General features: G+C 50.9%; 1 long non-coding RNA gene across 1 annotated transcript in view; it reads left to right on the top strand.

Annotated features, from left to right (window-relative positions):
- Window positions 1-877: 877 nt before the first annotated feature.
- Window positions 878-15,590, top strand: part of LOC138259059 (uncharacterized) — a 58,336-nt gene continuing 43,623 nt past the window's right edge. Inside the window, exon 1 of the long non-coding RNA XR_011198630.1 lies at window positions 878-1,187. This is a non-coding gene — a long non-coding RNA (uncharacterized lncRNA). The remainder of the gene's footprint in view (window positions 1,188-15,590) is intronic.

The raw sequence follows: 15,590 nt of genomic DNA on the forward strand, positions 1-15,590 counted from the left end.
ATGGACGATCTGTAGCAACCTTTCTGGATAAGATGGAAGCGAGATTTATTGAAAAGTATGTGTGGTATGGAATATGGAATAGAAGGGATCAAGCACGGTTCCTTGTTGGCAGTTGACTTTGAACGTCTTGCTGACAGGATGAGGCTTCTACACATTGGACTTATACTTCAATAAACTTGGTGATATTGAGAAGAGACCGTGTGCCCTGTTACCTCAGTATGGAACAGCTCAGAATGGACTTAATGACCTGGATGAAATGTGGGCTTTCATTTAATTAATCTTTTGTTAACTTTCTTGTGACCTGGAATTGTGCTGTGGGTACTTTCATGAATTTGTTCATTGTTTCTTGAAGTCTTTAAAGAAGAACTTTGTCTATGGTTGTTAATTGAATAATAAGAGCCATGAAGGGCAATTTCCAAAGGAATACAATGTGGTGGTGCAATACTGAGATCTCCCTTGAATCAGAAATAACCTGTTTTGATAACAAATATCTTTGGTATCAAAATATTTCTCTCTCTTTCTGTCCATATAGTGGATTTTTTAGGCACTGAAGGAAGATTGGACTTATTACATTTATCTAATTGCCCAACTTAAGATGGCCGCCCCTTTCATGTCTTCAAATACAGGGACATGTCTCTCCTCATTCCGGTTCCAATATTTTATAAAACAATCGCAGATAGGTAGAATGGGTCTACCATAGCTGCTTTTTCCTGGGCAGAGTATTTTAGCCACAGGAAGGCGAGATATACTTTTGTTAGTCGCTTTAAGTCAGGTGTTTTGATCATATGCCTACTTCAAGATGGCCGCCACCTTTACCTGACTGGAGTTGGACGTATGAGGCTGGGGAAGACGCGGGCTTTTGACCTGTCCTTCCTTATCCACCCGGCACACTCTGGATGGATCCAGGTGCTGCCAGAATGATTTAATGAGCGCATGAATGTGGTGAAACACATACACGAGGAATGCCCATTCTTGTAAGTTTTTTCAGATGCTTCCGGAGTAATCGAATGCAATACATAGAATTGCAAATGCGTCGAGAGACACATACGAGAGATATCCATGCTCGTAAAAAAAATTGGGATAAAATAATTACAGCAATAGATGGAGATTTGGTAAAGAGGGTAGAGAGAGCACACAACATCGCAGCTTGAAGGACTTTCCCCAGTGGACTATGTCGTCGGAGTAAAGTAAGAGACAGTCTATTTTTTCAGTTTATAATTGATGCTTTCTAAAATAGGAAAGCAGATAAGCAAATCAGCATCTAACTAAACTTACATATATATATATATTTTTTTTGTTATCCTAGAGTGAACTCTTAATAATACCATATTTTTACTAAATGGAAAATCTTGAATAAACAGGTAATATTTGCCTATATACCCTTATGTCGCCTTTTTCACCTGCTTCACTTCCTGTGCGCGGTTGTTGATATGGGATAGACGTCCACCGTGCAGATTTCCTTTAGACACCTCTGATCATTTGAGGAGCAATCCAGGGTTTTCACCACCACATTTTTTGCATGAATCTCACTGGTTTAGCATGAATTGAATATTGGGCACCAAAAGGTTCGACTTGTTGCAATACACATGGTTTTGGAGTTTCAGAAACTTTAAAATAACATGCTAGATGTTACAATTTATATTTTGTTTCTTCAATACGTACTTCTTTCATCTATGGTTCTGAAAAGGGCCATAACTACAAGGGACCGAGACGAGTCAACCTACTCTTTAATAGAGAGGTTGCCAGAATTGTTAAATAACACCTATAAGGAGTTATCTTGCCACACATTTTTTCAAAGAAATGGACCCTGATACTAGCTTGATATGACCAGGGTGCAATCATCTCCTTTGTGGATTAATGTAGAAAATAAACAGTAAACCACACCTTTTTGAATTAAAAAGGATGACTGAAGTACAAATTTGATGAATTCAAAGGGCTGAATAATTGTTTGTGTAAATAGTTGTTCATGTTAATTTATGTATATTGTTGTGTTCCATGCGTTGTGTAACACTTGTCAGTAATTTTTTTTTATGATCTATGGTTGTTGATTTTGGCTCTTATACTGTTCATAAAAAATGATTAAGTATAGAACTTAATTGTTCTTTCAGTTATTGATTTAGAGTTTCACTGATGTATTAATGATGACAATTTTTCTGTACTAGTTTCAATTCTGTTTATTTAATGCTCTTATTTTTCCTAGGTTTAGTAGGGTCACTAGGGCAAACCTCCCTTTCTTTCTTTTCCTTAATGTACACAAATAGGGCACATTACACATTGAGGTTAGTGTGCCCTCACAGCAAAATGAAACCTGTTAAACCTGATAGCTTTAAGGTGGTCATCCCCCCAAACTTTTGCTTACCTCCCTCCACTTTCCTGACACTGTTTTTGCTGGTTTTAGGACACTGCACACTTTACCGCTGCTAACCGCTGCTAACCGCTGCTAACCAGTGCCAAGGTGTATAAGCTCTCGCCCTTAAATGTGGTAACATTGGTTCATCCCAAGTTTGCATATTTGGTTTACTTATAAGTCCATAGAAAAGTGTACTACATGTGTCCATGGCCTGTAAATTAAATGCTACTGGTGGGCCTGCAGCACTGACTGTGCCACCCACATACGTAGCCCCTTAACCATGTCTCAGGCCTGCCATTGCAAGGCCTGTGTGTGCGGTTTCATAGCAAGTGGTGCAATGTTTTTATTTTTTTTATTTTTCAAAACAAAATCCCACGTTGTAAGTTTGCTGTGTGGCACCATCATGTTGGAGGTGCCATCTGTCAAACCTACAATGTATTAACAGGAACCGCTGTGACAGCAGTTCCTGTCAATGCTAGTGATGTCCACTGGGCCAGCAAACATCTCCAAATATGGCAAGAGGGGAATCCGCCAGGGCAACAGAACTCTGTTGCCCTAATGAGGAAAAACCCCATCCACAAGACTCTAAATGAGGCTTCTTGTTTTTAAACATTTTGGTGCTACCTGGATGGAATCATTTTAACATTTTCCTCATTGTCGAAATGACATAGTCCAGTTTACAGAGGACAGAGTTCTCTATGCCTTCAGAGGGGGCACCATCACAGAGGTTCCTCTGAAGGTGTTGAATGTTTGCTCAGGACGTAAATGGTCCAACTTTCCAATGTGACAAATTACATGTTTCCTTCTAATTTAGCAGAGGGCATGTGAGTCTGTACTCGACTGCTCCTGAGTTTCTAAGTGCCGGAGTTTGGGGCAGCTCTCTGCAGTAAGTGGTGTAGGGGATGAGCCAGATTTCATATATTCTAGTTCTGCAGATCTTGAATGAGCTCTAATTTGCCTATTCCACGTCGTAGCATGCCAGATACGCGTGTTCAAATCATTTTGTTCATGTTTAGCCACTTTTGTACTTTTGAAAAATCTCTTAGATATTTAGGGGCATATTTATACTCTGTTTGCGCCAGAATTGTGTCATTTTTTTGACGCAATTCCGACTCAAAACTAACTCCATATTTATACTTTGGCGTTAGACGCGTCTAGCGCCAAAGTCCATGGAGTTTGCGTTATTTTTTAGCGTGGACACCTACTTTTCGTTAATGAGATGCAAGGTAGGCGTTCCCATCTAAAAAATTGACTCCGAGGCATGTGTGCCGTATTTACACTCCCGGGCAAAATTCACGCCCGGGAGTGGGCGGGTCAAAAAAAATGACGGACGGACGCTTTTGCGCCGTTTTTTAGCGCCTGGACAAGACAGGCGTTAAGGGACCTGTGGGCTCGGAAGGAGCCCAGAAGTGCCCTCCCATGCCCCCAGGGACACCCCCTGTCACCCTTGCCCACCCCAGGAGGACACCCAAGGCTGGAGGGACCCATCCCAGGGACATTAAGGTAAGTTCCGGTAAGTATTTTTTTTAAATTTTTTTTGTGGCATAGGGGGCCTGATTTGTGCCCCCCTACATGCCACTATGCCCAATGACAGAAGTCCCCTGGGCATGGCCATTGGGCAAGGGGGCATGACTCCTGTCTTTGCTAAGACAGGGTCATTTCTATGGGGGTTGGGAGTCAAAGAAAATGGCGCAAATCGGGTTGAGGCGAAAAATTTGCCTCAGCCTGACTTGCCCCATTTTTTGACGCCCAAGCTCCATATCCCCCTACGCCGGCGCTGCCTGGTGTATGTTGTTTTTTTCCACGCACACCAGGCAGCGCCGGCGCCTAACGCCGGCTAACGTCATTGATTAAATACGGCGCCCGCATGGCGCTTCAGAATAGCGTTAGCCGGCGCTAATTTTTTTGACGCAAAACTGCGTTAGCGCAGTTTTGCGTCAAAAAGTATAAATATGGCCCTTAATGCATACACGCATTGTGTTTCTTCCACAATATTTCAACATGTGGTGAAAAGTTATAAAGAGAAAAGAGTTCAGTTTCTTTTACTGAGTAATACCTTTGTAACTCCAACAGCAATTAAAAGGAAATGTCAGGCAAATCATATACTGGACAAAATACTGGTAGCATTTGTCATTTTTGCAATATGGAACATAAATCTTACTAAGGAACAAATTACGTCCTCAACTTACCTTCTTTTATTCGTGGCCAACCGTTTCTCTCTTGATTTTCGACGTTTTGGTCTGTTTTTAATGTCCACATAATCAAATTTAGCTTTTGTACAAGAGAACAAATCCAAATGGTTCTGAGTTAAAGAAAACAGGTCTCACTGATTTATAAACAAATTAGAAGTATTCAACAGCATCGCATGATGCCAACATAAAGGTACAGAGATGTTATCTGAGAGTCAACTTGGAAACTGTTTGCTTTTTTTGAACTTTGCTCAAGAGTTGTTCCTGTTCATAGCCAACTTCAGCTAACTATGCACTGAAAATGAAATGAAGATATATTTTTTTTATTTAACGAAAGACTGCAAGGGACAGACGGGTATCCCTGAGGCATGGGTTCTATGACAGACCCCATATGTACTTCTATAGATTAATGTAAGGCAGATTTCCTATTGGTTTCTTAGATATCCATGAAAAACTATATTAAGCCCATTAATAAAATTTGAAAAGCTATTTTAAGGGCAGAAAAACAATATCCTCTCTTGTTAGATATGGCTTGACAGCGCAGACATCTGCAAGACCTACTGTAACAAGGTACATTGAGTGGTATTTTGGGTCAGCCCCTTTCAACCACTAGCTTGTTTAGGTCAGCCACTCAGCCATTGCTTTGAGTCATTGTCAGTAGGTCTTAGATGAGTATTTTAGGATCACTGTACAGCGCTTCGCTATTTGGTGCGCCATTCCACCTCCTAGGAAGTGCTTTCATTGCCATGCACGAGAGACATCTGAAATATATCTGAAATGTATACTCAATTATTGCACTTTGTGTCACATTCAATTGCTTATATTGTGCATGCAATGTATGCATAAAGCAATCCTTATTTTTTCACTGATGTACTTACTAGTAAACTGTGACTCTCCTTTCTCTATTTTACCATGGTTAATTACAGGTGCTGTGGAATGCCTCATTACTGTTTAATTACATTTGGTGACGGGCTGGTGTTGTGCCATGTATTGTATCCTATCTTGGTGCCCCTGGTGAATTACTAGTGGTGTTGATGTAATGTATCCGTTCAGTGCTCCCCTTGAAGCAGCAATTCTATGCCTCTTTCTCTCTCTCTCCCATGTACTGGTGATGTGCCCTCCAATGTGGCCTATGTCTTCGATCCCCTGGTGAAGCTCTGATCCTCTGTTGTGTAATGGGCCCTTTCTCTGTTATCCCCTGGTAGTGCTGTGTCATGTTGTGGGAGACTTCTCAACATTGCAACCCTGTCCCAATCGCAAATATGAGGGAGCATGAAAGGGGCATTCTCCCTCGAATTACGAGTGTGAGAGGAATGTATCAATAGTTTGTGACTGCAATTGCGGTTTTAAACCACTGATCAGAAAACAACACCTCTAAATAGGTAGTATCTTATTCACAAAAGGGAAGGGGTTTCCTTTGAACCACTCCCACTTTGTCAGTCTTTAATGTTTCAAGGACTGTTGGCAGTGGTCCCATGAGCCAATGCCTGCCAACTCTCAGTGAAACTTTGAAAAAACACATTCCTGTTTCTTTTAAGGAAAAAGGTCTGCATTAAAAACAAAATTATTGATTCAAATACAATCACAGGCATCGTGGTTTGCTGACCCTTTGATTGTGACCAATTACTGGGGGTCACATATTGTCACCTGCCTAATGAATATTTGTTCAGGTGGTTCTGTGATCCCCTGGGATTCAGTGTTTGTACATATGTTGGTTCACAAATCAGTACTGATTTCCAGAGTCAGTGAGCAATGTGTGATCACTTTTTGTAAATCAATTCTCAGTACATGAGACTCTTAGATTCTATTGTGGGACTTACTGCAAATCCATTATACAGTAGTTTCAGAAGGTAAGTTAAAATTTACTGAGCACCCTTTTACATGTGTTGTCTAGCTGCTAAAACGGCCATCTAGAAACAAAAATTTCTCATAATGCATGGTAAAAAAACAGGTTTTAATAGTTTATGTAAAGTGTGCATGATTGTCCGGGGACTTCTTTCTCTTAGATAGAGACATCCAAAGTTTAGCAATCAGCAGTGAGAAGGATCTACTGCCCCATCTTCTGAATGTAATGGTTGGTACCACAATGACTTTTCTTTCCTCAGATCTAAAATGCCTACTAGGGACTCACCATCTGAATCTTGGTCTAATCGAATCTGGGCATGCTCCATTCAGTGACTCGTATGCCATGCACTAAGCCTTAAATATGGACCTTTTTCGGCATGTCAGTCAGTGCAAGTTCTTTGATGGCTCTCCAGTGGATTGAGACTTAGTAATTCCCAATTCTAGCATATCTGCAGCATTTTGTGCTACCTGTAATTGAGCACTTAATCGCTTAATAATTCCCAAGTATAGGGAGTAGAAATAATTCAGGCGGGAGCCTATCAGTGCTTGGATAACTGTTGTACATGAGGACAGTATAATAAATGGAAACATTTTCATCAACACCCTCATGCTTTAGCAACCAGTTGAAATAATTTGATCAATGTTGGCTTTAAAGGGCAAATCTTTGTAAAAGCTCACTCTTACATTGCATGAAGAATCAGCCAGCACAGACACAGTTCCTAGTTCAGAAGGCAACCATAGACATGACCACATATGCGACTGATTGCCAAATAATAAACCCTCTATTTTGTCTCAAAAAAGCAATTTGCCTACATCCTGAAAGTAGTAATGCAAGAAGTCTGAGAACCTTATCTTTAATGCCTATCTGTGAGAGTTGTGCCACTACCACAGAGTGAAGTTTTCAAAAAAGCGATGGATGAAATGCTCGAATTAATCCCAGCCACTGGTCATTGCCTGGAGCCACTTCCCAGTGCATCATTATTTTTCAACACCATGCAACCTCAGTTTGGTCCCAGCCATATGCAAATCAGACTTGGCCCTGCTCCTTTGGGAACAGTCCAGTCCGAACTGCTAAGCCAAGTCCCCACTGAATCAGAACATAAGCAAACCAGGACCTGTTTTGCTCTTGTTAGGGCTTATCAGCCAGGTATATCTTGGCTCGAGTGTCACAGTGTGCACGGGACCCATGTCTGGACATACGCATCTCACTTAGGGCAACACACTAAAGTATAAAAAAAAGTAATGGATGGAATGCTTAAATTAATCTTAGCAACTGGTAATTACTTGGGCTGCATCACAGGCATCATTATTTTGCATACTATGCCACCTCGGTGTGGAACCAGCCATATGCAAATTAGTCTTCACGAATTTCCAGGCCAGGGCCTCCCTGAACCAGAACACAAGCGACCCAGGACAATTTCACCCTACTTAGGGCTCATCAGCCAGGCAAAGCTTGGTTCCAGTGACACAGTGTGCACAGGAACCACATCTGGGGTAAATGTTTCAGCGTGTTTGTACCTGTAGTAATTTCCTCCCATCAGTGCTCCACTGTTTTTTCTCATGTGCCAGCATCCACTTGTCACATTCTGCTAATGTCCCTATATCTCTGTATGCCTGTTTGTTTCTGTTATAATGTCTTTGCCAATGTCTCTGTTTACCAGTGTCTCATATCACAGTTTAGGTGTCTGTTGGAAAATGGGTTATTGATAGGGCAGGTAGGTACCTACACCTAGCAACAAGCCACAAACCTCCACATAGGTACAGTTAGGTCTCAGTAAATTAATCCCAGCTCTACCCTTGGTAGCTTGGCATCGAGCGTCAAGGCTTAACTTAGGAGACAAAGGCCCTCATTCTGACCCTGGCGGTCGGCGGAGAGGCGGCGGTCGGACCGCGAACAGACCGGCGGTATTAAAAATGGCATTCTGACCCTGGCGGGAACCGCCAACACAGCCCGCCAACTTAACACTCCGACCGCCACAGCGGTACAAACAAACAGCGCGGCGGTTCCCGCCAACAGCCCGGCGGCAGACAAAGTACCGCCCACCCTATTACGACCCACCAATCTGCCACCTTTTCCGGGGCGGGAGCACCGCCGATAAGAACACGGCGGAAACAGACTACGAACGGGAAAACGCTCACCTCTACGCACTCCACGGGAGATTCCGGCAGTATGGAGCCAGAGTTGCAGGTCATCCCCGCACTCCTATTCCTCCTCATATACCAGGAGCACGCCCGGCGGCGCGGAAGACATCGGTGAGTACTGCACCTACGACACAGGGGAGGGAAAAGATTACCGGCACACACCCACCCACCCACACCCACTACAACACACACATCAATGCATTCCCACAGATCACTGTCACAACCCACAAACCACCCCCCTCCGAAATAATGCAAAGACCAAAAGAAGAGATCATAAACGGCCAGATATATTGAAATAAACTATGTACAAAATATATACAGCTACTAAATGTAGTCCAACCACTGTCCGTGGATCACAGGGGTCCTGTGCAAAGGGGCAAGGCCCAGTCCCACGACAAGAACTCCACGGAGAGAACACTGCAGGGGCATCAGAAAGAAAATAGGACAGGCACCTCAGGGGGAAGGGAAGGGGGGGCACCTCAGCCACTTGAGTACACGACGCCAGATCCACGAGGGGACTCCATGACCACTGGGCCATCCTGGGGAGAGCAAAGCCACAGTCCATACAGTCCATACAGTGGGTGGCCTGCCCACTGGGCCATCCTGGGGAGAGCAAAGCCACAGTCCATACAGTCCATACAGTGGGTGGCCTGCCCACTGGGCCATCCTGGGGAGAGCAAAGCCACAGTCCATACAGTCCATACAGTGGGTGGCCTGCCCACTGGGCCATCCTGGGGAGAGCAAAGCCACAGTCCATACAGTCCATACAGTGGGTGGCCTGCCCACTGGGCCATCCTGGGGAGAGCAAAGCCACAGTCCATACAGTCCATACAGTGGGTGGCCTGCCCACTGGGCCATCCTGGGGAGAGCAAAGCCACAGTCCAAACAGTCCATACAGTGGGTGGCCTGCCCACTGGGCCATCCTGGGGAGAGCAAAGCCACAGTCCATACAGTCCATACAGTGGGTGGCCTGCCCACTGGGCCATCCTGGGGAGAGCAAAGCCACAGTCCATACAGTCCATACAGTGGGTGGCCTGCCCACTGGGCCATCCTGGGGAGAGCAAAGCCACAGTCCATACAGTCCATACAGTGGGTGGCCTGCCCACTGGGCCATCCTGGGGAGAGCAAAGCCACAGTCCAAACAGTCCATACAGTGGGTGGCCTGCCCACTGGGCCATCCTGGGGAGAGCAAAGCCACAGTCCATACAGTCCATACAGTGGGTGGCCTGCCCACTGGGCCATCCTGGGGAGAGCAAAGCCACAGTCCATACAGTCCATACAGTGGGTGGCCTGCCCACTGGGCCATCCTGGGGAGAGCAAAGCCACAGTCCAAACAGTCCATAACAGACCCCACTGCCACTGGAGGAGGCAAGTTGGCCAGAGGACATCCTGCAGCCCTGCCCGAGATAGATCCTGCCCTGCCACGTCTGCCAAAGGGCCAGCGGTTCTTGCCTTGAAGGGCCCAGTCCAGCGGTTCTTGAGACGGCGGGGCCCAGTTCAGCGGTTCTTGAGACGGCGGGGCCCAGTTCAGCGGTTCTTGAGACGGCGGGGCCCAGTTCAGCGGTTCTTGCCTTGAAGGGCCCAGTCCAGCGGTTCTTGAGACGGCGGGGCCCAGTTCAGCGGTTCTTGAGACGGCGGGGCCCAGTTCAGCGGTTCTTGAGACGGCGGGGCCCAGTCCAGCGGTTCTTGAGACGGCGGGGCCCAGTCCAGCGGTTCTTGAGACGGCGGGGCCCAGTTCAGCGGTTCTTAAGACGGCGGGGCCCAGTTCAGCGGTTCTTGAGACGGCGGGGCCCAGTTCAGCGGTTCTTGCCTTGAAGGGCCCAGTCCAGCGGTTCTTGAGACGGCGGGGCCCAGTTCAGCGGTTCTTGAGACGGCGGGGCCCAGTTCAGCGGTTCTTGAGACGGCGGGGCCCAGTTCAGCGGTTCTTGCCTTGAAGGGCCCAGTCCAGCGGTTCTTGAGACGGCGGGGCCCAGTTCAGCGGTTCTTGCCTTGAAGGGCCCAGTTCAGCGGTTCTTGAGACGGCGGGGCCCAGTTCAGCGGTTCTTGAGACGGCGGGGCCCAGTTCAGCGGTTCTTGAGACGGCGGGGCCCAGTTCAGCGGTTCTTGAGACGGCGGGGCCCAGTTCAGCGGTTCTTGAGACGGCGGGGCCCAGTTCAGCGGTTCTTGAGACGGCGGGGCCCAGTTCAGCGGTTCTTGAGACGGCGGGGCCCAGTTCAGCGGTTCTTGAGACGGCGGACGGTCTATGGCCAACTGCTAATTGCATGGTGGTGCCCTCCTGGGCAGCGGGGATGGTGCTCCTTCACTGCCCACCTGGGCTGTGGGTGGTGGGGCCCTCCTGGCCAGCTGGGCTGGGTCCTCCCTGGGCAGCGGCTATGGGGGTGGTGGGCTCTCCCGGGGCAGCGGCTATGGGGGTTGTGGGCTCCTCCTGGGCAGCAGGCCTGCTGCCTGACCTCTCCAACTTGCTGCCCTTGCCCTCCTTAGTCGTCGGCCTGTGGCCCTTGCCTCCCTTTGGAGCTGTGGCTGGTGACTGTCTCTGGGTGGTGTCCGGGGGGGATGTAGAAGGCGGGCTCCTGCGGCGCCCCTTCCGCCTTCTGCTCCTCTTCCCAGGGGGTGGGCTGGCTGTCCCCTTGCTGCTGGGTGAAGATCCAGACATGCGGGCTGGCGGGCTCCAATACCCCTGCACCCTTGTCAAGGGGGCTGCAGGGCTGGTGGTGGCTGAGGTGCTCTTCTTACCCCGACGAGAAGGAGGGGGGGGCTGAGGGTCAGGAAAGAAGTTAGTAGTGGCGAGGAAGAGCTTCTTGGGACAATGGAGAGTGGTAGGTACAGTGGGAATGGGAGTGGAGGGAGAGGATGTGGTTGTAGGTGAGTCACGTTTGCTGTCTTTGGGTGCAGGTGCAGGAGGGATAGGCTGTCGTGAGGTGGATGGCTGTTGGGTGGGTGGGTGGCTGCGTTTGTGTGGTGTGGAAGAGGGGGTGACAGACACAGTGGGAGAGGACACAGGGGACGTGTAAATGGCAGTGGGGGTGGTGACTGCACGTGTGCGGACTGGAGTGGAGGGTGTGCTGGTGATGGAAACACTGGCTGATGGTGAGTTGAATGGAGGTGTGAGTGTAGACGTCACAGGGAGGGAGGAGGGAGACGAGGAGGTGGGGGTCACAGAGGTGGTAGTGACTGTTGGCATGTCTGCATCGGAATGTTGCGTGTGTGAATGTCTGGGTGATCTGTGGTGCTTATGTTTGGATGAGCTTCTCTTGGGTGTTGAGGTGTGTGCAGGCTGGTCTGATGGTGTGGGTGGGACAGGCAGAGGAACAGGAGACTGGGAGGAGGGAGTTAGTAGAGGCAGGCAGGAGACAGGGACAATGGCTGCCGTCAGTGCTGAGGCCAGAGCCTGGAACGATCGCTGATGGGCAGCCTGACCCGAATGAATGCCCTCCAGGTACGCATTGCTGCGATGAACCTCCCTCTCCACCCCCTGGATGGCATTCAAAAGGGTAGTCTGCCCAACAATGAGCGTTCGGAGGAGGTCAATGACCTCCTCACTGAGGGCAGCGGGGGTAACAGGGGCAGGGCCTGAGGTGCCTGGGGCGAAGGAGATGCCCGGCTTCCTGGCAGAGCGGGCACGGGGCGAACGCGGAGGGGCTGCTGGGAGGGCGGAGATGGTGCGCTGGGTGGCGGCTGTACCTGTAATGGCGGGGGGCACGGATGGTGCCACCCCCGCAAGGGAGCCCCCTTCCGAGGACGTGTCCGTGTCGCTGCAGGCTCCAGTCGTCCCCGTCGTGGAGCTCCCCTCGCCCTCCGTCTCACTGGTCCAGTCTGACTCTGTGGCATGGCCCTCCTGGGCCATGTGAGATGCAGCTCCCTCCTGCCCCGATGCCACTTCTCCTCCGCCTGATGATGCTGATGCACACAAGCACAGAAAGACAAACAAAAAGGGGGGGGGAGAGAGAAATAAAGGGATATTGAGTACATGGATCTCCGGTACAGTTAGCGGACATGACAGACACAGATGCCCCCTGCACTAAGTTGCGCACTTGGGGTCCGCTACGCATTCCGTGGAACATGCCCTACACGCCTAGAGTTGTCAACTGCACCCATGGATGACACGGCCCAGGGATGGCTGTACTGACACACTACTGAGGGTGGTGGCTGGGGACACAGGGGCTTACGGGGGTGCCCAGCCTACAGATATCGCCCTGGCCTAGGGGGACCCACAGCCCTCCTCCCCCACCCAGACACCTCCACTGCACGACAACAGAGTAGATGATGCTTCTACTCACCCCCTTGTGTCTGCTGTGCTGCCCTCACGCGCCCATCCAAATCAGGGTAGGCCACCGCCAGGATCCGGAACATCAGGGGGCTCAGTTGACGGCAGGCACCCCGCCTACGTTGGGAGGCCATCCCCAGCAGAGACTCGGCGGTCTTCTTGGTCCCGCGGCGGATGTCCTCCCACCTCTTGCGGCAGTGGGTGCCCCGTCGATGGTGGACCCCCAGGCCCCGGACTTCCTTGGCGATGGCACGCCAAATCCCAATCTTCTCATGGGCGCGGACCTATGTGACACGTACAGGGAGGGAGAAATACCACGTTCAAGTTACTCAGCATTTTCCTTTCCAGTGGCCCAACGCCCCCCATCCCCGCCAGGCCCCCCGCCAGGCCCCCCGCCATGCCCAACATGCCCCCCATCCCCGCCAGGCCCCCCGCCAGCCCCAACATGCCCCCCATCCTCGCCAGGCCCCCGCCAGGCCCCCCGCCATGCCCAACATGCACCCCATCCCCGCCAGGCCCCCCGCCATGCCCAACATGCCCCCCATCCCCGCCAGGCCCCCCGCCAGGCCCCCCGCCATGCCCAACATGCACCCCATGCCCAACATGCCCCCCATCCCCGCCAGGCCCCCCGCCAGGCCCCCCGCCATGCCTAACATGCCCCCCATCCCCGCCAGGCCCCCCGCCATGCCCAACATGCCCCCCATCCCCGCCAGGCCCCCGCCAGGCCCCCCGCCATGCCCAACATGCACCCCATCCCCGCCAGGCCCCCCGCCAGGCCCCCCGCCATGCCCAACATGCCCCCCATCCCCGCCAGGCCCCCGCCAGGCCCCCCGCCATGCCCAACATGCACCCCATCCCCGCCAGGCCCCCCGCCATGCCCAACATGCCCCCCATCCCCGCCAGGCCCCCGCCAGGCCCCCCGCCAGCCCCAACATGCACCCCATCCCCGCCAGGCCCCCCGCCAGCCCCAACATGCCCCCCATCCCCGCCAGGCCCCCCTCCAGCCCCAACATGCACCCCATCCCCGCCAGGCCCCCCGCCAGCCCCAACATGCACCCCATCCCCGCCAGGCCCCCAAGCCAGCCAGTGGCCCCAAATCCAGATAGAATTAAACTCACTTGTTGGTCTGGAGGACCGTAGAGTTGCGCATACTGGGGAGGACCCCATCCACAAGTTTCTCCAACTCCTCTCCAGTGAAGGCAGGGGCCCTTTCCCCAGTCGCAGCAGCCATTGTCCCTTCCAGACCGAGGTCACAGCAACACTTGCAGTATAGGTCCTCTCCTGTGAAAGTTCAAGTCGCAAGTGGATAAGTAGATAGAAAATGGCGGTCACGTCCGCGGCGGTGCGTACCGCGGCGGTGCGTCCCGCCACCGCCGGCGCCCTTCGCCATTGGCTCCTGAAACCCATAGGCTTCAATGTTAACCAATGCGGCTTCGCGCCGCGGTCTTGGCCCGCCGCCCGCCGCGGTGTGCCACGCCAGCGCATTGACCTCACATCCCATTGTCACACTTCACAGGTCAGGCAGCCGCCATTTCCAGGGCCCACATGGCTCAATTTCAACTGCGTCACACAGGCCTAGGCCTTGCATAGCCACTCATACACGCCATTCACTGCATAGAGAATCGTATACTGTGCTAGCTGTGAGTACGTACCTGTGGGTTGCCTGACTGTGTGCTCCATGTTGTCCTTCCTAGGCACCGTCCGCTGGGTTGGGCGAGGAGACGGATGAATCCTCCCGTGTACCGACCGCTGGTGGACCTGTCGACAATGGAAGAACGCCACATTATCCTGACCTACCGTCTTAACCGTGCCACTATCCATGAACTGTGTGCCCGGCTGGAGCCCGACCTGATGTCCCCCATCCGCCAACCCACAGGGATTCCCCCTCTGGTGCAGGTCATGTCAGTACTCCATTTCTTGGCAAGTGGGTCATTTCAGACAACAGTGGGAATTGCTTTTGGGATGTCTCAGCCCATGTTTTCAAAGGTGTTATCCAGAGTGTTGTCTGCCCTGATGAAATCCGTGAGGAACTACATCATTTTCCCTGAGGTGGGCGAACTGGCTACAGTGAAGGGTGATTTCTACGCCCTTGGACATATTCCCAACGTAATTGGTGCCATTGATGGGACCCATGTGGCTTTGGTTCCCCCAAGAGACAGGGAGCAGGTGTACAGGAACAGAAAAAGTTACCATTCAATGAACATCCAGGTGGTGTGTTTGGCTGACCAGTACATCTCGCATGTAAATGGCAAATTCCCAGGGTCAGTGCATGACGCCTACATCATGCGGAATAGCAGCATCCCTTACGTGATGGAACAGCTACAGAGACACCGTGTATGGCTAGTGGGGGACTCTGGGTACCCCAACCTGTCGTGGCTACTGACCCCAGTAAGGAATCCCCGGACCAGGGCAGAGGAACGGTACAATGAGGCCCATGGGCGTACTAGGAGGGTGATCAAACGCACCTTTGGCCTCCTAAAGGCCAGGTTTCGCTGCCTGCATATGACCGGGGGATCCCTAATGTACTCACCTAAGAAGGTGTGTCACATCATCGTGGCCTGCTGCATGCTTCACAACCTGGCTTTGCGCCGCCAGGTGCCTTTCCTGCAGGAGGATGGTCGAGACGGTGGTGTTGTGGCAGCGGTGGAACCTGAGGAGAGTGACGAGGAGGAAGACGACGGGGCTGAAACAGACAACAGGGACAGAATCATTGAACAGTACTTCCAATAGGACACAGGTAACATTTCAAAGATAATTTAGTAAAAGTTAACTACTCTGCAGCATCTCTGCTGCCTGTCTA

The sequence above is a fragment of the Pleurodeles waltl genome, chromosome 9, assembly GCF_031143425.1.
Source record: "Pleurodeles waltl isolate 20211129_DDA chromosome 9, aPleWal1.hap1.20221129, whole genome shotgun sequence".
NCBI classification, from domain to species: domain Eukaryota; kingdom Metazoa; phylum Chordata; class Amphibia; order Caudata; family Salamandridae; genus Pleurodeles; species Pleurodeles waltl.